The 22,638-nt window shown below is 46.9% G+C and overlaps 1 protein-coding gene across 2 annotated transcripts in view; it reads right to left on the bottom strand.

Annotated features, from left to right (window-relative positions):
• Window positions 1–22,638, bottom strand: part of LOC119173603 (putative 4-coumarate--CoA ligase 2) — a 295,605-nt gene that overhangs the window by 182,801 nt on the left and 90,166 nt on the right. The window lies entirely within an intron of this gene.

Consider the following 22,638-nt stretch of genomic DNA (forward strand, 5'->3'; position numbering starts at 1 on the left):
TTCCAGAATGTTTATATATACTTCATCTACGCCCTGATTCCGCAGTGTTTGCATGACGGCTGATATTTCTACTGAATCAAACGCTTTCTCATAGTCTATGAAGGCTATGTATAGGGGTTGGTTATACTCTGAGCATTTCTCTATTACCTGATTGATAGTATGAAGGTGGTCAATTGTTGAGTAGCCTGTTCGAAATCCTGCTTGTTCCTTTGGTTGATTGAATTCTAATGTTTTCTTTACTCTGTTAGCAATTACCTTTGTAAATAGCTTGTATACTACAGAGAGCAAGCTGATCGGCCTGTAATTCTTCAAGTCCTTGTCATCTCCTTTCTTATGTATTAAGATGATGTTAGCGTTCTTCCAAGACTCTGGTACTCTTCCCGTCAGGAGACACCTCGTAAACAGGGTGGCTAGTTTTTCTAACACAATCTGTCCTCCATCCTTCAGCAGATCTGATGTTACCTGATCCTCACCAGCAGCTTTGCCCCTTTGCATGCTCTCCAAAGCTTTCCTGACTTCTTCTATCATTACTGGTGGGGTGTAATCTGGGTTACTGCTAGTTCTTATAGTATTAAGGCCGTGGTTGTCACGGCTACTGTACAGATCTCTGTAAAACTCCTCTGCTATTTTAACTATCCTATCCATATTGGTAGTTATTTTGCCTTCTTTGTCCCTTAGTGCATACATTCGACTTTTGCCTATCCCAAGTTTCCTCTTCAATGCTTTGACACTTCCTCCGTTTTTCAGAGCGTGTTCAATTCTCTCCATGTTATACCTTCTTACATCGCATACCTTACGTTTATTAATCAACTTCGAAAGCTCTGCCAGTTCTATTTTGTCTGTTGTACTTGACACTTTCATGATTTGACGCTTCTTAATTAGGTTCTTCGTTTCCTGGGAAAGCTTGCCAGTGTCTTGTCTAACTACCCTGCCTCCAACTTCCACTGCACACTCCGTAATGATACTCGTTAGATTATCATTCATTGTATCTACGCTAAGGTTCGTTTCCTCACTAAGAGCCGAGTACCTGTTCTGCAGCGACACTCTGAATTCCTGTACTTTCCCTCTCAGTGCTAGCTGATTGATTGGCTTCTTGCGTATCAGTTTCTGTCGTTCCTTCTTCAAGTCTAGGCGAATTCGAGACCGTACTATTCTATGGTCACTGCATCGTACCTTGCCAATCACTTCCACATCCTGCACGATTCCAGGTTGTGCACTCATTATAAAGTCTATTTCGTTCTTATTTTCGCCATTAGGGCTCCTCCATGTCCACTTGCGGTTTTCTCGTTTTCGGTAGAAGGTATTCAAAATCCGTAAATTATTGCGTTCTGCGAATTCTACTAGTAGCTCTCCTCTGGCGTTTCTAGTACCGATGCCATAATCTCCTACTGCCTGGTCTCCAGCCTGCTTCTTCCCTACCTTTGCATTAAAGTCGCCCATCACTATAGTATACTGTGTTTTTACCTTACTCATTGCCGATTCCACGTCTTCATAGAAGCTTTCAACTGAGGCGTCATCATGGCTGGATGTAGGCGCGTAAGCCTGTACTACCTTCATCTTGTATCTTTTATTCAGTTTAATTACGATACCTACCACCCTTTCATTAATGCTATAGTATTCCTCTATGTTGCCAGCTATGTTTCTGTGAATTAGGAACCCCACTCCCAGTTCTCTTCTGTCTGCCAAGCCCCTGTAGCAAAGGACGTGCCCATTCTGTAGCACCGTATAAGCCTCATCTGTCCTCCTAACCTCACTGAGCCCTATTATATCCCATTTAACACCCTCTAGCTCCTCGAATAGTACAGCTAGACTTCCCTCACTAGATAAGGTTCTAGCATTAAACGTTGCCAAGTTCAGGTTCCAATGGCGGCCTGTCCGGATCCAGAGATTCTTAGCACCCTCTGCTGCGTTGCAGATCTGACCGCCGCCATGGTCAGTTGCTTCGCAGCTGCTGGGGACTGAGGGCCGTGAGTTATTTGACGTAAGCATGTGGGAGGTAGTGGCCAGATACTGCACCAGGGTGGCCAATCCTTCTCTGGTGAGGGAGTGCGTTCTCGGCGGTGTTTGCCGGTGAGGCCGCACCCCAGGCCTCTTAATGCAGTTCCATCAACGCGGATTTTTTTTTTTTTAATCCGGTTGGGAACTGCGCGGTACCGGGATTTGAACCACGGACCTCTTGCATGCGAGGCGGATGCTCTAACCACTACGCCATCGCCGCAACCCACAAGGGCCACTAACTATACGTGAATAACTATGGGCCGAGGACGAGATCGATTATGGGACCAAAACAGTCTATCGTTAGGTTCACTAGCTCAAAAAGCCTTCCAAGTGTAACAGATGACACGCAGAGGTCTTGAAAAGGCTGAGAGCTACAGTATTATTACGGTAGAAAGATCTTTGTCGCCGGCTTAAGGCGGATGGCCGACGCCTTATTCCAACGAGCCGTAACAAACTACTAATGTACTTTAGAGAACGTCTTGTCATCACAGCACAAAAGAATAAAGACAACTTTTTATAGACGAATTCTAAAATTATGAGGAACTCCAACAGAATGTGCCTGCAGAGGTCTCATTGCTCGTTGTGGTAGAAAGAGACGTGACCAATTCTGTACCAAGTTTCGCGGTAGAGAAAACTTCTCGAATTAAAAGGATTTTGCAATCCGCACTTCCAGGTTAGACCAACTTAGTGAACTGTAATATATCCTGGAAAATTGCAAAGATATTTTTGAATGTCCCTGGACAACTTTCTTACAGTATCATCTTGAATTAACCACAGCTAAATCTGTTAAACCGCAACATTACTCTCTACCTTTCGCCACAAAAAACGCTGCCGAGAAGGGAGTCGCTCTTAAACTCTCGCCAGGCATAACGGAATTATCGGAGTCACCATACGATTCTCGCCTTGTTTTGGTAAAAAAACCCATGCCAGTAATACGAAGCATGCATCAATTGCTGTTGCATCAAGAAGTGCTCGATGATGACGAAGAAGCAATTGCAAGAACCGACAGCATGTTCGTAAAAGTGGGAATACATATTTCTCGAAACTCTACTGCACGACAGAACATTGGCAGTTTACATTGAAAGAGAGTTGCCGGACAAAAGAGAATTCTTTACCAAGTGTGGTCATTACTAATGGGATTAGAAACAGCATGAACGGTTTTTACTCAAATCATGCGACAACTTTTCACTTAGTGACAGGGTGTAGTGGGTCTTCACTTTAACTCATGTGCGGTGCGGTGAAGCAAGGTTTCGAACACAGTATAGCTGATAAACGCACATGTAACAAACGCAATTGATCTCCTGCGACAATACACACACAAACAGGGATCCCGTACATGCTTTCGGAAAGACACAGTCTATATACTATATAATACATGCCATTGATACTATCACGTGAGCGTACCCGTCTGTAGCACAGCCGGTCCGCGATCTCGATAGACAGCTAATTGGAACGTCGTCACGACGTGGCACGGCATCAGAAGCAGCCGGGTGAGTAGTGGCGAAGCATTCCTCTCATCAGGTAGGCACCAGAAAGTTCAGGAACTGGCCAAGAACTAGGCACGAGTTTACTGACTGGTGCACCAGCATCCGCAAAAGCATGACCCGTCGAACAACTGCCTAGCGCTTCGCCAGGTTAGCCCTCGCCAAAATTAATGGCCTCTTGACCGGCATGTGCTTGTGCCGCCTCTTTTTTTTTGCTAGCCCTGGCTGTTTTTTTTTTACCTTTTTCTTCACCGCCGCCAACGCGTGCTGTCTTTTGGTCTTCCACATGCCGCCTTTCTCGCTGTTGTCTTCGTTCATTTTCGTTTTCAAACACCATGGCTGCCTAACGTTGTGCACTATATCGAAGACGTTCTCGTCGCAACATAGACATGGGACATGCATATGCAGACGCTGCAACGTCTGTTTGACAGGTGTAGGGCTAAAGGCCACAAGAACGCCAGATCGGAGCAACCACCACCACTTTTTTGATACATTCTCTTCGCGAAGAAAAATTTCTTCTGATCGAAAGGACGATTGAAAAAGTTCTGCCAATGCCTAAGCCCTAAAGAAAGCAGCGCGTTTTCTACTAGGCTTGGCCCACTATTGTCACGACTTAGTTCCATGATATCCTAAAAAGGTACAGCCATTTGTTGTGATACTCAAGAAAAAAAAGCTCAATCGAGTGACCTGGACTCCAGCAAAGGAAGCAGACTTTGTGGAGCTCAAGCGTGCATGGTGCACTTAGCCCATCGAAGAGCTCCAGATCATAAGTAATTTGTAGTCTGTACAGATGCATCTGACATAAGAGTAGGCGCCATGCTACTGCAGGAACTTGAAGGTGTCTTGCATACGATTTCTTATGCTAGCAGGAAACTATCTACTTGCAGAACCACAGCGATTACATTGTGATTGAACGCGAATGTCGCACTCTCGTTTGGGTGGTGGTAAAGCTTTATATTTTCAATGCGAAGCATTTTTTAGCAAACTTTGGCCACATTGAGCGTATCTACCCACCTACTCACCTACCCACCTACCCACCGACCCACCTACCCCACCTACCCCACCTACCCCACCTACCTACCTACCTACCTACCTACCTACCTACCTACCTACCTACCTACCTACCTACCTACCTACCTACCTACCTACCTACCTACCTACCTACCTACATACCTACCTACCTACCTACCTACCTGCCTGCCTGCCTGCCTGCCTGCCTGCCTACCTACCTACCTACCTACCTACCTACCTACCTACCTACCTACCATCCATCCATCCATCCATCCATCCATCAATCCATCAATCCATCCATCCATCCATCCATCCATCCATCCATCCATCCATCCATCCATCCATCCATCCATCCATCCATCCATCCATCCATCCATCCATCCATCCATCCATCTATCTATCTATCTATCTATCTATCTATCTATCTACTATCTATCTATCTATCTATCTATCTATCTATCTATCTATCTATCTATCTATCTATCTATCTATCTATATATCTATCTATCTATCTATCTATCTATCTATCTATCTAGCTGCCTACATCGGGGTGCTCTCATGATCACCCCCTTAAGTTGAAGAACACAAAACTAGTACTCTAAAATAAACCAGTTTGATGAATTCGGCGCACTAATAATGACATGAATAACGTGAGAATCTCATCGCTTCCGTCGTTTAACTCTTCCAAGAAATTGTGGCACATACCGCGGAAAGGTTATGTCCCACAGGTGATAAACATTTTATATCTTACAGAAACAGCGAGAGCACATGTAGGTAATCTTAACGCTTGAGCGTTAAGAAAACTGCTGACATAGGCAGCGTTGATCGGACGAATGCAAAAAATAAATGTGAGTGTCCTACAATGAACTGACCCTAAGCAGATAGACCTTATTCTTCGTCAACGTGAATTCTTGTTGCAGTGCAGGCTATCAAGCTTTATAAATATCATATATGTACTCCTGTGATGCAGCCATCATGTCGGGTCAAGCGAAATCGTGGTTAGGCGTCATCCGCTGAAGTTGATTTGTGAAAGTGTTCAGGGATGCCATCGTCGCGAGCCCCTGCGCTAACACCAGCGCTTCATGCCACCTTACCGCTTCTCGCACTGCTAATATCTATGTTACTGTTGGCAATGCTGGCAATTGTATTCAACTGCTAACATAAAAAATATGCGGGTATATGACGTGCGTGTTTGCGTCATTTGTGCATATATTGAGTGCCCAATTCATAACGTCTCGTTAATAGAAAAATAAAACACATTCACCTTGCATCCGATTGCTTCGCAAGACATCAATTTCGAAGGTACGTGCAATCTGCAGAATTTTTTCCTCTTGTATGTAACATCTATTTATCATTTATGTTACAAATTAGAAAATACCATTCCTGTTCACGGTTTTTTATTATGCCACTTAAACTGTTGTGTTTTGACTACTTATCTGTAAGAAACTGTTACACAACAAGGTTAAATGGGCTCTCATTGGCTGAACGCCAGAAGCGTTGTCTACGGGGGGTGGAAGCTCACTGGCATGCGCTTATGGGCATTGTCACGGATGATTTATGATAACACCAAATGATCCCCACTGAATCACCCACGCGTCATGATTCACTTCGCAAGGTGCATGCATTTTTCTAATATTTACACAGCTGCATATGTTTAAATGCACTAGCCAAGCAGCTTTCTGCTAAATATATGCGACGCGCATTTGTCTTCCTGCTTATTTACCGTCATTTATGAGTGAAGGAGGACGCGTGGCCAACTTTTTGACGAAACATTGGGAAAACGTTATAATAACAATGACTGATCCACCAACAATCAATCTTGCATACTTAGGAAGAACACGGATACAAAAAGGATGATTTACCGAGCGATTGTCGAGAGCGGCTGCTTTGAAGGAAGAAATAAATATTCACAGGGCTTTAGACGCAGCATTTTTCTCATCCTGTTTCATGTGTGATTCTACGACACCAACTGATTTTGGGAATATACCGTATGTCGTGGTGAAAATTACCAAACTTCACCGTACGCACTTTTCCCTCTTGTATTATTTACCATGTGGCTCAAAATAACGGAATGCAGCAATAAATATTCACCATCCGACCACTCCGTACAAATGGTCAACCAGCAAAAGCTGAAGCGATTTTTGGCCCCGTTGATAAGCATTGTGCTCAACCCTACGATGCAATGAAGCCTGTAGGAAACCTCAGTTACATGTTCGTATTCATGTCGCACATTGTGCCTCATATGATCACAGTCATGGAAACATAGTAAGTGGTTCACTGCGGTTAGAAATGCGTTAGTCACAGTGCTTGTGCTAGAACGACAGGCGGTGACAGACGCCGAAGCCAAAGTGCCGCTGCAGTGAGAGAGAAACAACTTTATTGATGGCATAACATGGCCAATAAACTTGATTTGGCGGTGGTTCCAAGGGGGTGGCGAAAAGCTTGCAACGACCATTTCGGCCCAGTTAACCACTTTTTAGTGTCTGCAGAGCGACCATGAACATTCCGAAACATGGATTTGAAAAAGCTTTATTACTCAGGACACCGACATATATACAGGACAGAGACACATACACAACGCCCCCTCTCAGGTACAAATAACAGAACAAAACTTACCTAAATTCCCATTACAGCGTATTTCCTTCCTTATTTAAACAGGTTATAAGTGTAAGTAGGGGTTAGAACAAACATAGAACACTTAGAAACACAATGTACACCCGCACTAGTTCGACACAGAGTCCTTCACCCATGCAGAAAGTCGTCTTTCTGGCTGCGGCCGCCTGTTGCTTGCGTGGCAGCACTCTGCGCCGGCGCAGGCTGAGACTGCACTGGACCAGATGAGGTTGGTTGCCCTTAGTTGGTTGTGGCGCTGGCACTGCAACAGTTGGCGCAGCAGAAGGCTGCGGTGTGGGTTGCCCGGCAGGAGAAAGCTGGCAGAACAAGAAACTGATGTGGTTGCACCGTTGTAGGAGAAGTAGGTACAGAACAATAGCATGGCACAGCACACCCGAAGGAAGTGGGAGCAGCTCACAGGAACACTCAGGAAATTGAAACTGACTCCTCTGAAGAACTTTCGCAAGTTTTGAGGCGTTGCAGGTCCTACCATCTTGTAGCCGGAAGGACGAAGGCCATTGTTTCTTCACAACTTTTCTTGGTGGTGAAAAGACACTATCTCCTTTGAAACAAATAGACGGCTTCCTGACACGAAATCACCTACTGTGATTGCAGTCCCTTCGGTAGCTCTTCTGCGGTCCGCATATTGTAAGCTGGTTTGCTGCTGTTTCTTGATCCTATGGCGTAATCGAGAGAGCTCTTTAGCTGGATCTTCTTCAAAAGCTTGTGCAAAAAAGCCTACTACGTTCAGTCTTGTTCGGGGCATCCTGCAATGCAACAATACTGCTGGCTTGTTGTGGCTTGTGGTGCACATCTGTATACACCCAGATACTCAGTTACTGCTTGGCGCAGCTGTTGTCGCTCCAGTAGACACACCTGTACATAGTTCTTAAGAGTTCGATTAAAGCGCTCGACTTGTCCATTAGCCTGAGGATAGTAAACTGATGAATGAGACAAGCGAATGGCTCGATCGTGAAGAAATTCTGTGAATTGACGAGAAATAAATTGTGGCCCGTTGTCAGTACTTATATATTCAGGATAACCCTCTAGCGAACATACGCCGGTTAGAAACTGCTTGACTATGCTTGTGGACACGCTTCTACAGAAATAAGCTTCAGGCCATTTTGAGTGATTATCAACGAGCGTGATTATAAACCTGTTGTTCTGAGGCACATGTTCAAGAAGGCCCACATTATCAATGCAAGGTTTTTCCCATGGTCGCTGAGGCCATTCTACGAGTTGCATGAGTGCTGGTGACGTTTTCGCAGAGTTATCTGCCTCCAAGCACAAACCAGTTCTTTACGGCTGTTTCAACTTCTTTGTCCATCCCAGGCCACTAGAACTGTTCGTGGAGTCTTGCATTTGTGCGCGTGATGCTTGATTGATATGTGGGGTTTAACGTCCCAATACCGCCATATGATAATGAGAGACGCCGTAGTGGAGGGCTCCGGAAATTGTGACACCTGGCGTTTTTTAATGTGCACCCAAATCTGAGTACACGGGCCTACAACATTTCTGCCTCCCTCGGAAATGCAGCCGTCGCAGCCGCGAATGGATCCTGCGTGCGCGTGATGCTCAATACATCTCATGCGTGGTGGCGATAATTTGGGCAGAAAGAGATAAAGGAACGACCAGCTACTCTGCACGCAACATTAGGGCATCGACCACTGAAAATTCTTCGCGAATGTTGAAAAATGTTTTGATCTGCCCACGAATGCATTTTTATGGTGGACAAGAAGTGATCACAAAATATTTGACCTTTGTAAGCAGACGTCACTGAGAACAGCTTGCTTGAACTCTTCTTTAAAGATACAAGCAGGCTCGACAAGTGCGACAATTTCATCATCTATCGCGAGTTCCGCTTCTGAAGTAGGGCTTGGTAGACGAGAAAGAGCGTGTGGAACAGTGTTCGTTGACCCTTTTTTATACTCGACGAGAAAATTGTAGCGGGGAGGAGCCTAGACCCCAGCGTGCAATACGAAGTGGACGTCTTCCTGATTTGTGTGATGCCGTCAAAGAAACCTATGCTTATAGGTCAGTTTGAAGTGTGAACTGGTGACAGCAAAAGGAGGTATGTCATTTTTTACATGCCCAGATGCATGCAAGCGCTTCGCGTTCACCGACCGAATACTTTCGTTCTGTAGGTGATAGTGTGCGGGATGCAAAAGCTATCGTGCGCATTTCACGCCCATCTTTCTGCTGCAATACTGCTCCAAGCCCACAGTCAGATGCATCAGTTGACGCAATCACCGGCAGTGCTGGGTCAAACGTATGCATTATTGTTCTAGATGGAAGGTGTTCTTTGACTCTCTTAAAACTTCTGTCTGCTTCTGCTGACCAAATAAAAGGTTCATTTCGACGTAGTAAGTGCCTCATGCATTCTGCCACCTGAGCTGAATGAGGGACAAACTTGGAGTAGTACTCCACCAAACCAAGAAACGAACGTAAGATGACTATATTTGTTAGCACTGGCGTTGTCACGATAGAGTCCACTTTCTCTGGAAGTGGCGCGATAACACTGGTAGTCACCTTATGCCCAAAAAAGGTCAGCTCCCGAGCGTCGAAAACACATTTTTTTTAGCTTCAAGCCTGTTGTCTTAATTTGCTGAAGGACAGCTATCAGGTTCAGAAGGTGCTCATGGGCTGTCTTTCGAAATACAATTACATCATCGATGTAAAATAGGACTCCTGAACAGTCATCAAGAATCGTTGCCATCAACTTTTGGAAGGCTGCAGGGGCAGAAGCCAAGCCAAAACACACTCTTTTGAACCGGAACAGACCTTCATGAGTAATGAAAGCAGTGAGATCCCTGCTATCAGCGTGCAAGACAACCTGATAGTATGCAGAATCCAAGTCAAGTTTAGAAAAATGAGTAGCATCTACAAGGGCGTGAAGAATTTCCTCTGTGAGCGGTAGTGTAAAACTGTCAAGAACAATGGCCTTATTTGGATCGCGAAGGTCGACACATAATATGATACTGTCATCCGTCTTGGCAACTACGACAATAGAAGAAACCCATTCTGAAGCGTCAATCTGTTCTATGATGTCGAGGTCCAGGAGGCTGTGAAGCTTGGCAGACAATTGTGCCCTACGAGAAAAGGGAAGACGGCGAAGCTTCGAAGATACCGCCTCGACCTCTGGACGTGTCTTAACTTTGTGTACGAATTCTTTAGCAAGGCCAAGCTGAGAATTGAAAAGCACAGAAAAGTCATTTTCTAGAGCTGGATGAAGGCTTACATAATTGAACCGCGGGTCCTCTGTACCAACGTCAGAGTGTGCCATATTCTCAACTACACTTCTCCTAGGAGAAACGAACGTTTCCGCAATGTCCCACCTTCAAGACGTATCTTAAGAGCCATTCTGCCGTCAAGGCCAATCAGAGAAGTGCCTCAATGAACAACACAGAACAGGAGCTGCGCACTCCGACCCTTGAAAATAACGTCGGCCCCGAAGCAGCCACGCACAGAGACTGCACGTTTTGAATAATCAAGCAAGGAAACGCGGGGAGCAGGTAAGAGTCACACGTTAAGAAACATGCCAGTGAACACTTCGTCAGAGGAAATCGAGATGAATTAACCCGAATCAACTAAAAGTGTGAACTTGACATCAGAAACTTGCACATTTAGGTGGACCGCATCACGCAACGAGTCATGGATGGCCAGAACTTGCTTGGCATGATTGGGTGTCGAAGGAGCATCGTCACACTCAAGCTCATGAATCTCTGCTTGCGTAAACCATTTCTGGTTACAAGCGCGTTGAAAGTTATCTTTCCGACGGCAGAATAAGCAACGCTGGACTAGTGCTGGGCATCGAGACCACGAAGCGTTGTGGTTTCGGGAGCCACAACTTAAACATTGCGGTGAATGAGAAGGCCCCCTATGCCACGCACATGAGATGCTATCATGCGTTGACGGACTATACTCTGCTTTCTGGCATACACTTCTTTCTTCATTGAGTGTTTAGCATGCGTATGTGAATGCTTCAAAACAGGCTGTACAGAAGCAGAAAACTCATTTATTTCTTCGCTCGCACGCTCAAACTGCCGTGTGACCTCAACTTCCTTAGTGAATGAATGCACAGAACCTTCAAGTAGGAGACGCTCGCGTACACGATTTGGTGGAACGCCGGCCACAAACTGGTCTCGAAGAGCATCGTCCTCAGAAACAAAAGAACAAACTGATGCGAGCTCCCGCAACACCGCGACTGAGTCAGCAACAGACTCGCATGTACTTTGGTACCGACGATGGAACCGGTGGCATTCTACGACGACGTTGCTGGTTGACGCGAAGTGTTGCATGAGTGCCGCAACGGTTACGTCGTAGACATTCGGTGCAGTTGGCGTCCCAGTCGCGTCGGGCTTGTCGGCAAACGGGGTTTGCGTTGTAGCTGCGTCGGCTGGTAGCATGTTGAAAATGCGCTATCTCTCCGTTCGAAGGCAGTGAGTGAGAATGGCCCTGCGTCACTCCAGCGAAAATTCGGTACCTCCAGAAGCGAACAGGTACGTCTAGAACATGCGGTGCCACTGCTCCCATGGCGCGGCTGGATGGCCGGGGCTGAGCAGGAATGACGGTGGCGGGGTCGACCCAGAACAGCTCATGGTAAATGGACCCTGGTCACACTGGCGAAAAAAATAGATCTACGAAGTGGAGCCCGGAAACGGTTGCGAAGCAGCAGTACTTGCAGTTTACCTCGTTGCCATTGTAGTGCCTTCAGAGCGACCATGAACAGTCAGAAACATGGACTCGAAGAAGCTTCATTACTCAGGACACCTATATAAATACAGGACAGACACACATACACAACGCCCTCTCTCGGCTACTAAGAACAGAACGAAACTGAAATAAAATCACATTACATTCTGTCTTGAAGATGGTAGTCAGCTGAGGACAGGAGCGACTCCCACGCATCGAGGGAGGAAGCTGGCAGTGTTGTTCTTGGTGAGGGGTTACCCTTGCATTCCCTAAAGATTGTGATTTGTGGTAGCGTTCACGCAGCTGCATTGTCGGCAGTTTGGTGTAATCTCTTCTGGATAAACTTTAGACAGCTGATGACGGCTGGGCAAAGAATCTGTTTGAATTTACCTCCAGATCGAGGCCTATTCCTTTGACATATCTGCCTTCGGGGCCGCGTATGTATTGCGGTTTTCTCGGTAATACGCAGTAATTTTGTTATACGTGGTGATCTCTTCCTGCGAGAAGTCTAGTGTGGAGGGGTCCATGTCCCGGTTGAATAAACCTCGGGCTATGTGGTGGGCCGCCTCGTTTCCTGGATTGTCCGCGTGAGCGGGTACCCATGTTTGTTGTATTTTGTTGTCTCGTTCCTTATTTTGATAATGTTGGCCACAATCGGTCCAACACAGCCCATCATAAAGTTCACGAGCGCTCTTTTCAAATCACTCAGGATAGAATTGGTAGCTAGAATTGAGGTGGCCAACGCGCGATGGCGGCTTCTTCTGTGTCTAATGCGGAGGTCGCTTTGATGGTGGCTGTAGTAATAAGTTCCCCATTGCCGGTCACCGCACACATGGCGTAATGGTCTCTCGCTTGTCAAGCGGCGTCAAAATACAGAACGTTTGGGTGATCCTGAAAACGTTTTGGGACGTTTTCTGCTCTTCGTTTTGTCTCTCGTCATGTATTCCTGCCAGCATATTTTTGCGCAGAGGTTTAAATATAATATCTGCACGAATTGACACTGGCAGGAAAACCTTGTTGTTGAGCGTGCAACTAGTGCGCCGTCTAAGACGGTGGAGTATGTGCAAGCCTGCTCTGGTTCGTGGGAGCCTTTCTTCTTGGACCGTTAGATGCCCTTCTATCAGTTCCTCCACTGTGTTGTGGACAACAAGGCACAGTAGTTTTTGTGTTATCAGAAACTCCAGCCGAAAGCGAGCGTTCGCCCAGCGAACGCGCTCCCAAGTCATCACATTGATGTCGCAATGCCACATTGTTCCAAGTGTTTCACATCTTGAGCTAACTTATAACGCAGCTAATGGCTCACGTACTCGGGTAGGACGCTGTGAATGACGTAAATATTAACACACTCATTAGAGCCAACTCACGACACCACTGTTATATGGTTTTTCGTTTCTTACCATACAGAGCTTTTTGCTGTAAAGAGGTGCAGAATACCCCTAACTGTAGTACATGCAGTTGCGTAATGGCACTGAGGTTGGTAGGTGCATTGAATATCATGAAAAAAAAACTTGGAAACGACAACCAAAAACATAAAAGCTGATTACAGGAGGGGAAAGCATTCCAGTATTTCTGTGGAAAGGAGATGCGCTCGAAAGTTGCCGGCTCATCACACAGTCCAAACGGCATGACTTTGAACTGGTAGAGGCCGTCGGGCGTAACGAAAGCGGTTTTTTCACGATCCATGAGGTCGACAGAAATTTGCCAATAGCCGGACCGAAGGTCGATAGACGAAAAGTATTGGGCACCATGGAGGCAATCGAGGGCGTCATCAATCCGAGGCAAAGGGCAGACATCTTTGTGGGTCACTTTGTTTAAATGGCGATAGTCCACGCAAAAGCACCAGCTGCCATCTTTCTTCTCAACGACCACGACTGGGGAGGCCCAGGGGCTGGACGTGGGTTCTATTACGTCTTTTGTAATCATTTTATCCACTTCATTTTGAATTATTTGGCGTTCCTCGTGAGATACGCGATATGGACGCCGCCGTATAGGACTGGCATCACCAGTGTTGATCCGGTGAATCACTGCAGTTGTTTGGCTGAGAGGGCGGTGGTCAAAGTCGAAAATGTCTCTATATAATGTTAGCAGACTACGGAGGCTGGCAGCTTCCACTGCAGTGAGGTCGGGAGCGATCATCTTGTTAATGTCATCTGCAGGCAGAGTGTAATTGCGGCCAAGACAGGGGGATGTAGTATCGGTGTCCAAACCAGTAACGTTGCAGCTGTCAAGTGGAGATAGAGTGGCCAAAGACATGTCTTGAGGAATAACTTGAGTCAAGAGACTCACGTTGAGTAAAGGTATAACCACTGTATTATTAGCGACGGCGACAACAGTGTGAGCAAGGGCGACGTCTCGGGCCATCAGTACGTCGACTATAGGAATGACGAGGTAGTCACCGTCGGGCATATGACGTGAGCACGACAAAGTGACATATGTAGCAGCTTGCGGAGGTAAGCGAACGTGGTGACGAGAGCAAAAACGGGGAGAATAGTCTGCTGGAAAATCGGCAAACTGCGGCAGTTCAAGCTGAAGAGCACCAGTGGCACAATCAATGTGCGCAGAATGACCTGACAGGAAGCCCAAACCAAGTATTAGGTCATGAGGACACATTTCAATGACGGCAAACTGAACTAATGTAGGATGACCGGCAATGGACACACGGGCCGTGCACATCCCTTGAACATCAGGGGTTCTCCCATCAGCGACACGAAGTTTGTGGGAAGCGGCAGGCGTGAGCACTTTATGTAGGTGTCGGCGAGGGTTCGCGCTCATTACAGAAATGTGCGCTCCAGTATCTATAAGGGCAGAAATAGCCACACCGTCAACGACAACGTCTAACAAATTTTGTCTCGTCGGAAGCGTCAAGAGAGGATTTGTGGAGGGAGTCGAAAATGCAGTGTCACCTCCGGGCGCTGCACCGTTTAGTTTTCCGGGTAGGCAGGAGCGGGGTTGAATGGGGACGACGGCCTGCGAGTCTGCGGTGAGCGAGACGACTGGCGACGTCCTGGAGGCGAACGCGACTGATGACCATGCGGTGACGGAGATCGGCTGTTGAACCTTCTGTAGTTGTTTTGCGGAGAAGGCTGCGCGGCAGACGCGAAGCGGGTGCTGCCCTGTCGGTAGTGAGGTTGAGATGAAGTCCGAGGTGGCGAGGACCAGCAGTAATTGTAGTAACGGACGACATGACCGATACGGTGGCAATGAAAACAAATTGGTCGATTGTCGACGGTTCTCCACGCAGCAGGGTCGCGAGATCGGGCCGTAAACTGCTGCTCGTGATAGGACGAGGGTGGACGCCATGAAGCTCGCTGCGGGCTAGGCAAAGCGCACACCGAGGGAATACCTATGCTGGCGAGTTCTTGGCGGACGATGGCTTGAACCATGTTAGCAGTGAGTGGGATGGTGTCACTTGCAGCGGTGTGAGAGGCAATGGCTTCAAGTTCGCGCCGTACAATTCGGGTCACCCGATCCGATGAATCTCGAGGTGGTGGCTGTGTTCTTGCACGGTCTTCGCAAGATGATGTTGCAGCCGTATTCGGAAGGCGGGTAAACACGCTGTTAATCCGCCTGCTCTTCGCTTGCTCAAAGCGCCGACATTCTTTTATAATGGCGTCCACTGTAGACAAACGTTTGCAGATGAGGAGCTTGAATGCGCCATCCGCAATCCCCTTAAGAATATGCCCAACCTTGTCAGCCTCCGGCATCTAGGCATTGGCTTTGCGACACAACGACAACACATCTTCTATATAGGAGACGTAAGACTCGGTCGAGGTCTGCGCCTGAGATGCGAGCATTTTGTTCGCAGCCATTTTTCTTCCAATCGGCTTTCCGAACAGGTCCAGAATTTTCTCCCTGCACACTGCCAAACTCCCAAGTTCTGTTTCATGGTTCTCATACCACGATTTGGCGGTTCCCCTAAGATAGAATAAATGGTTTGCCAGCATAAGAGTCGGGCCCCATCGGTATCGAGTACTCACACGTTCGTACTCTACCAGCCAATCTTCAACGTCAACTTCATCTGGATCGCCGGAACCGCTGAACGTGCCAAGATCCCGCGGGAGTTCGAGCACAAAGGTTGTGGTCGCAGAAGGAGATGTGGTTACCGCTTCATCTCCAGCCGCAGGAACACCAGGAGCAGATGCTGGCGCCGTACTCTGCGTCACCGTTGTGGAATGACCCTTCAAACGCCGGCCGCTGCGAAGTTCCGTTGCGAGGCGGTTACCCAGCACCGCCACCAAATGTGACGGGGCGAGGTCTTGGCTCACAGGACAGCGTTCACCGAGAATCGGCAGCCGAACAAGATGTCTGAGTTGCCTCTCGCGCAAGTGCCTAACACACAGGCGTCTTCTTCATCTTCGCTAAGCGCCACGCTTGCTCCTGTCGATGATGCACCGTAACAATATCAATTGTGGCCTCCTTTATGCAGGCGTTCAGAGAGAGTACGAAAAAACCTGAATGATTCTTTACGTTTCTTCAAAGGAGGATTTTGCGTCTTTGTGCGCATGATATTTATGATCCAATGTATATATAGGCTCAAGCTAGAACCAGAGGGAATATTTCAGATATTCGGGTGTATATTCCGGAATAAACTTATACCGCTCCTTATTGCAAGCTCCGTTTACGGCTCAAGTTGATCATCAATATTGTTACACGTGGCCCTTCAGTTCGTCATGGCAGACGCCATTGTGCGTGAACCTGTCTGCAAGAACGCTTTCACCTCGATATCAGCGCCTGGGCGGAAGCGCAAAGTACTACGTTGTCCTACAAGCGGGCCAGGCAGTTCGATGTGGTCGGGTTACAAGGAACTCGACGGAGGCCTTGCGAACAATCTTTTGTTGAGCGGGGTTGAACAGCGTGCCGCAGCGTCGGTGTTGCAGTTATCATGTCAGCACAGCCGTCATCTGAACACAGCTGTTGCCACTACACAGGGTCTTGACAAAGCCCCGACTGTTGGTCAGCATGGGACGGTGTCGCGCCGAGGTTTTTGTTAGTGGCCAGTTTATCCACAGAAAAGCTACTTTCCCCTCCACCGGAATCTTCCTCCTCGCCCTGCATATAGTCTCCAAGGCGTGGGTGAGGTGCGTCATTGTGTGATGTGCTCGTGCTACCTATTGAGACTTTTCATTCATATTCCTCATAAAACGAATGGCCCAATTTCTGCACCTTTTTTGGTGGGTGAACAACTGAGACAGTTAGATAACCTGATTCGCCGCAGCAGTAGTCACCGCCTTCTTCAGACCCCTGTGTTAGTTTATGGAGGGCCATAAATTCGGAGACATTTGTACGAAACCGCTGTAGAGTTCTTTGCTTCATCCTTCATGCAAAAAATACTACGTACCATATTTATGAAGGCATCCCCTCACTGGTTTACTTCGACTATGTGAATGACGGCTGAGAGCCAGCAACTCTAAATGAACCCTCCTTATCCCCTCGTTACAACATTTGATATGTTAGTGACCCGTGACTAATCAACATGAACATTTAGTGAGAAAAGCTCATCTAGCCACCTGCCTGGAAAACAACTCTTAGAGATTGGCTGAACTGCCTGCTGTAGGTCATTGTTTCAGCACAAACAGATACCCTTACATTAAATGGTTGGTGAAATCGGCCAACATGAACAAGAGACAAGACCGAGGATTGAACTTCAACGGTTTCATCACTTGAGAGACAGAGGTCTAAGACGTCTCTGCGATTTACGATTTCAATATTTTGGAGTAGAGAAGATTGCGCCAGAAAAGTCATGAAAAGGCCACACTTTCTCGCATAGAAGTGGTTATATACGAAAAAGATAAGCGTGCTTCAGTCATTTCGAGGCACATCATTGTCACCAAGAACAATAATTCTTCGCCAACTATAAGACGATATCACATAATCAATGGAACATGACATTATGAAACAATGCTGGGGAAGTGCTCGGCGCTAAATAAAAACATGCAATAAACAGCTTGTGCGAGAGCTCAAGGCTTTTTTCTAACCACATAAAATATTGATAGATTACAAGTTTTTCTGTCGAACGAATTTAAGTACTATCATTGTGAATAAGCACGCCAAGGCCTTCATGTAAGGTTGCACTGAAATATTCGTTGCTGCGTAAGGTGGTGAACATAACAGAAAAAAGCCAGACGAGAAAATTTCTGGGCCCAGGAAGCTTTGCCGAATAGCTATAATAGCAAAATAAGCACAAAGAACATTACCAAAAAACTAGTTTTTCTTGTCCACGTTACACGGTACTTTTGACACCAGGCATTAGCTCAGACGGATGGAGCATGTCACTGTGCAGAACCCCGAACAAAAAGGCTTAAAGAGGCATCCTAGATGCGATATCGAAGGCTCATTGAAAAGCTGTGCTGTCTTCTCGTCAGCCTCAACCTAGAAAGAAGTGTATTTTGTTAACTTGAACGCGCCGACAAGAGGTGGGATACAGAGCTATTCAAGTATTATGCTTTTTTATGTCAGCAGCAGTGCTGTACGAGCTCAGCTTCGACACAAAAATGGCCCTTGGTCGTTGCAGCCGTTGTACTCGTTGAGCTATAGGTATACGAATGTTTTCATACCTCCAAAAAAGAGAAATTTCTAATTTCTTTCACCTTCTAGAAGAAGAAGAGGTGAAGAAGTGGATGCCGCAGAAATCGCGCTTTGTCGCTCGAACGTGTCTTCAGCTAGTGGTAAATTCAACGAAAGAAGACTACTCGAGAGAGGTTGTCCAGAGTATGCAGGTGGCTTGGCAGTCACAGACCACTCAAAGTACTCATGCGCTGGGAAGGCCAGAGCTGCCTTCGCTTGCAAAGCGGCCGCACGCAGGAACAGTACCTCTTCCCGAAGGGAGGTGATGGCACTTGCTCAGCACTACGGGACTGAACTATACGAAGGCACTTGTTTGCTTTGCATAGTTGAGATATCTCATCGCTGAGAAACAAGATTCCCTCCAAGGTGTTGAGGAGGAGGTGGCATAGACCCGCGAGATCACCACCCGTAGCGGCACACGTTGGGAGGAAACCGGTTCGGAAGCTGCACTGCTCACGGTAGCAAGCTACGGAATCTTCTACGCTAGACTTAGCATCAGCAGGGCTTGGATAACACAAATTGCAGCAAAAAAAGCGTGATACAGGCTTAAGACGTTGCACCTCTTCATCACGCCAAATTATACACTTCGCGTTAACAAGCTTAGAGCAACAGTCCCAACGAAATAAACTTCTGCTTACCGAAAAAGGAGCAGGAGCACAGCAAGCTTGCATTCCGGCAGGGAGCAATACTACTACTATTACTACTACTAATTATAATAGTAATATTCTTAATATTATTATTACCAATAATAAAGTTCAATTATGACAATATTAGAGTAAATAAGTATATTATAGTCATGAATATGACAGTAAAAAAATTTTCTTATAATAATAAAGTGCAGATCAACACTGCCTCATCCTAAAAGAAACACCCTTTCATCCACCCATAAACTCAGAAAAAAGGTCGCACTGTCCCTTTGAGGACGATCCATTGTATTTATCTTCTTACCTTCAAAAGATTGAGTACTATCCTTCATACCTGTCCTATGCTGGTGACATGCGAATCAACTGAGTTGCAGTTTTTTTCAGAGACTTAGTTTTAGGAGGAATGAGGAGAGTCACCACTGGGGTGAATCCTCAATCGTCCACATCTTTGGCTGATTGATGGCGGGCGATGTGGAAGTTGCGCTACCCCTGACGAGCAAAAAGTATTACAACCCCACTACCCATAGGCGCTCGAATTATTTCGAAAGTACGCTACAAGTAGGTAAGTAGCCCACTGTTAGGAATGGTAGTGTTGTAACGGGGTTTGTTTGCAGAGCAGAACGCAGAAGGTGAAGCAGTCAGCAGCGTCCGGCCAAGCGCAGCAAGCATGAGCTTATGCTGATGACGATGCCCCTGAGGCGCCGAGAAACGCCGCTGAGGCCCCTCTTCTTCACTACAATCGCCCTCCGCAGAAAAAGGCGCCATCTTGGTGGATTAGGGAGAAGAAACGAGTTATGGGTCATAGTATGGCTAGAGGCGAGAGACGAGGACAGTGTCGCGGCCACGGTAGCAAAGGTCTGTGGTTGGGCTGATGGGTTACACACTATAGTTCACAAGTGACGTTTGATCTACAACGCGGTATGGCCCGAGGTATTTGGGAAGAAGTTTTGCGGAGCGGCCAGGTGCGGTAGCAGGTGCCCGAAGCCATACCAATGAACCAGGTGGAAAGTTTGGAGTCGAACGGTCCAGGCTGGCGGGATTGCTCCTGCCACTGGTCCTCGGTAGAAAAAGAGTGGGCAAGCTGGCGGCATTCTTCAGCATGTCGGACAGCTTCAGAAACAGTTGTACTTTCGAACTCATCAGGTTTACATAGAAAAATAGTGTCTACCGTATTGGAAGGTTTTCATCTGTATAGAAGAAAGTAATGCGAAACCCAGTAGTAGCTTGTACGGCAGTATTATACGCATAGGTGACGAACGGCAGATCTTGCTCCCAATTTGAATGATCAGAGGTGACGTACATCGATAGCATATTGCCAAGAGTACGATTGAAGCGCTCCGTCATGCCATTCGTTTGAGGGTGGTACGCTGTACTTGTGCGGTGCACAATTTGGCATTCGCTAAGCATTGCCTTCAAGGCGTCAGAAAGGAAGGCACGGCCTCTGTCACTTAAGAGCTCGCGAGGGGCACAATGACGCAAAATGAAACGTTGCAACAGAAACGTTTCAATGTCACAGGCTGTGGCAGTCGGCAGCGCGGCTGTTTCGGCATTGCGTGTCGGATGGTCAATCGCAACAATATTCTAGCGATTACCACCTAGAGTTGAAGGTAGTGGTCCGTAAATGTCAATTCCGACGCGATCAAAAGGTCGACTAGGATAAGGAAGAGGTTGTGTTGGGTAGACTTGTTCAGCAGGTAACTTTCGTCGTTGGCACTGAGCACACGAGCGAATGAATTTCCGCACGTAGTTATACATGCCACGCCAATAAAATCTGAGTCGTAGCCAAGCGTATGTCTTGAAGAGACCTGCTTGGGCGCATTGTGGGTCAGCGTGAAAAGCTTCGCAGATAACAGCTCGAAGATGACGGGGTATCACAAGGAGACACTTGCGACCATCGGAAAGGTAGTTGCGTCGATAAAGAAGATCATCCCTTAGGCAAAAGTTGCTAGCCAGGCGGCGGAGAGCGCAAGAGGGAGAAGGATTAAGATAATCAGAAAGAATGCTTATGAGGCCACTGATTTAAGGATCCTTTCGTTGTTCCACCGTCATGTTGTGCAAGGCGGTTGACGCAATTGCAGGCTCTAGAGAAGAGAGGCAAACACCTTCATCCGATATGGGTGAGCGATATGGGCGTCGGCGTCCGTGTGCTTATGACCGGATCTGTAAATAACGCGGATGTCGTACTCTTGAAGTATAAGCGCCCAGCGAGCAAGTCGGCCGGAAGTGTCTTTAAGTGCGGATAGCCAACAAAGTGCGTGGTGGTGAGTGACGACGTCGAATGCGTGACCATACAGGTAGGGGCGAAATTTTCAAAGAGCCGAAATAATACCTAAACACTCTCTCCCGGTCATGGAGTAGTTAGCCTCATCTTTCGTCAGAGTTCGGCTGGCGTAGGCGACGACATATTCATCAAACCCTGCCTTTTGTTGCGCGAGAACAACTTCAAGTCCAACATTGCTGGCATCAGAATGAACCTCCGTGGTAGCGGCAGATTATAGTGGCGAAAGATGGGTGGTGAAGTTAGCAGGCAGCGCCATTTGGTGAACGCATCGTCGCATGCTGGTGACCAGGTGGAAAGGTCCTTGTCACCGCTAGGAAGGTCCGTAAGGGGCGCACATATGGAAGCACAATTTTGAATAAAGCGTCGGAAGTATAACTACAAGCTGAAAAAACTTCTAAGTTCCTTTAGGTTCTTTGGCTTCGGCAAATCGGCGAATGCTCGAAGCTTGTTTGGCTCGGGAAGTATGCCGTGCCACGATACGACGTGGCCAAGCTTGATGAGTTGCCGGGCACCAAAAGGACACTTCTTGAGGTTGAGTTGAAGGCCGGCATCTGTGAGGCGTGTGAGGACGTGCTAGAGACGATTTAAATTGGTGTCGAAATCAATGAAAAAGACAGCAACATCATCGAGGTAGCATAAATAAGTGTTCCACTAAAGGCCTCGTAAAATAGTGTCCATCATTCTTTTAAAAGTGGCTGGAGCATTACAAATACCGAAAGGCATAACGGTAAGTTTTTCCAATCCATCAGGTGTGGCAAATGTTGTTTTCGCTCAGTCAAATGCTTCCACAGGACTTTGCCAGTATCCAGACCGTAAATCAAGCGAAGAGAAGTGTTCTGCTTCCTGCAAACAGTCAAGGACGTCGTCTATTCGCGGTAACAGGTAAACGTCATTACGGGTGATCTTGTTTAGGCATCGGTCATCGACACAGAACTGAGTGGAGCCATCCTTTTTAACGAGAACGACGGGTGACGCCCAGTGACTGTTAGAAGGGTTTCGTAGAGGGCTAGGCAGAAGAGTCACAAACAGCGGACAAATCAGCCTTAATTTATGGAAGCGATAAAAAACTATAGACGTCCTATACAAGTTAGGCGCAGCTCTATTTTCGCTGAAAATATCTCTTAGAGACGAGGGAAAGAATTACTTTTATAAAAATTATGCATCACTTTAAAAATCAACATTGTCGCCAGCAGTCAACAAGGTGTTTTTGAGGTAGAGAATTCATTACCCAACAAACGTAAGCTCTACCATTGGCGCACTAAAGAGCCTACTTCAAGCTATTCCTCTTTCTAGCGTGTTTAAGCAGACCAATACGTTTGTCCTTGGAATCTACCCAGCGACCGTTCCTGAT

Source organism: Rhipicephalus microplus, chromosome 5 (assembly GCF_043290135.1).
Source record: "Rhipicephalus microplus isolate Deutch F79 chromosome 5, USDA_Rmic, whole genome shotgun sequence".
Lineage (NCBI taxonomy): Eukaryota > Metazoa > Arthropoda > Arachnida > Ixodida > Ixodidae > Rhipicephalus > Rhipicephalus microplus.